Below are 2,130 nucleotides of genomic sequence, written 5' to 3'. Positions count from 1 at the left end.
ATGCCATCCTACCATCCCATCCTCTGTCGTCCCCTTCTCCTCCTGCCCTCAATCTTTCCCAGCATCAGGGTCTTTTCAAATGAGTCAGCTTTTCGCATCAGGTGGCCAAAGTATTGGAGTTTCAGTTTCAACATCAGTCCTGCCAATGAACACCCAGGACTGATCTCCTTTAGGATGGACTGGTTGGATCTCCTTGCAGTCCAAGGGACTCTTTAAGAGTCTTCTCCAACACCACAGTTCAAAAGCATCAATTCTTCGACGCTCAGCTTTTTTTAGCTTTCTTTATAGTGCAACTCTCACATCCATACATGACCCCTGGAAAAACCATAGCCTTGACTAGACGTACCTTTGTTGACAGAGTAATGTCTCTGCTTTTTAATATGTTGTCTAGGTTGGTCATAACTTTCCTTCCAAGGAGTAGGCGTCTTTTAATTTCATGGCTGCAATCACCATCTGCAGTGATTGTGGAGCCTAGAAAAATAGAGTCAGCCACTGTTTCCACTCTTTCCCCATCTATTTCCCATGAAGTGATGGGACCGGATGCCATGATCTTAGTTTTCTGAATGTTGAGCTTTAAGCCAACTTTTTCACTTTCCTTTCACTTTCAGCAAGAGGCTCTTTAGTCCTTCTTCACTTTCACCCTAATAACTTTCTAACAGACATAAAACACCTTGCTAAAAACTAGCAAGGGGGCACTCTTTCTGTCCCTTCTGATGTTTGTGTCAGAAGCTTTCCCTGTCTCTATTATACTTTAATGAAACTTTGCTCCACAAAAACCTCCAAGTATCAAGCCTCGTCCCTGGTCCTGAAGCTATATCTTCTCCTTTGATCAGGAATCTGACACCGTTCACCCTAAGCTATCAACAAGTGGAGAAGGAAATGCACTGGCATCTAGCAAGTGGAGGCCAAGGTTGATGTTCAACATCCTGTAATACACAAGACATCAGCCCCACAACCACAGCGGATGCTGGGTCTGAACAGTGCTGAGGGTGAGAAGCGCTGCGCTGGAAGGTCTTAGGTGCTGCTTAGGAGTCAGCTGTTGTTTAGTTGCTAAGTTGTGTTGTTGTAGCCATGCGTTCTGGGAAACAAACTCACTCAGAAGGACAATGCAGATAGTGGAGTGCAGTTTATTACGCCGGTGGGCCCAAGGCAGAGTCTCCTCTTAGCCAAGGACCCCGACCAGTTTTTGTGAAAACCTTATATACCCTAAGCCTACATGCCCAAACCTACCTCCCCAAATTCCCTGAAATGAGTCTGAACAAAGGAAAAGAAAGATACAATCAAAGTTAACCCATGATTCGTATGCCTTAAGCCTAGGTAGTTAACAGTGGACAATTATCAATAGGCCTGTGGTCATACCCCAATAAGTATAATAGAATTTATGATTCTATTCAGTTACACAGATAATTAGGTTATTCTTTCAGGCAACAGAGTGTTGGGGTCCAGCCCCAGCGGGTCCAGGTATACCCAAGGGATGAGTGGCGTGGGCGAGGAAGAAGACAGACACACACAGAAGGTTGCGTAGAAGAGGTAGCTTTTTTAATTTTTAGGATAGCTCAGATTTTATAGAATGAACATTACCTCCCCCTTAAGCACCACATATTACATCAGATATTGGTTTTGTGCTTCTGTCAATATTTTTCTTCCCCATGTTTTCCCCCTATGTATTCATCTGGAACATTTCTGATTACAGGGTTTTTTCTTAAATGTCCCGTACATTAATCTTCTTGCCTTAATGGCCTAACATTTTCATTCTAACAAAACAATGTTCTACAAATATCAGGTATAGTGTAAATTCTTTGGACAATAAAACAGTACATGGGAAGGGTCACAGTAACATGTTTGACATTTCTGAGAATATTACCATGAGAAAAACCTTGATATTTTTCTTTACCTGAAACCACAAAACCTCAATTTACAATGATTAACTATTAAATAGCAAAAACACCTCTATTAATAGTGAGATAATGGCAGTGAAGCTGGCTAATATAAATCTTCTATTGAAATCCTATGTACCCCATTTTCTAATTCTACAAAAATACCCATAATATCTCATGTTGTTTAAAGAAAGGGAAACAATGAACAAATAGCAGCATAGAAATAGCAATAGTGAAAACCCTTTCAACCAAG

Source organism: Cervus elaphus, chromosome 9 (assembly GCF_910594005.1).
Source record: "Cervus elaphus chromosome 9, mCerEla1.1, whole genome shotgun sequence".
NCBI classification, from domain to species: Eukaryota; Metazoa; Chordata; class Mammalia; order Artiodactyla; family Cervidae; genus Cervus; species Cervus elaphus.
This window is presented reverse-complemented; position numbering follows the sequence as displayed.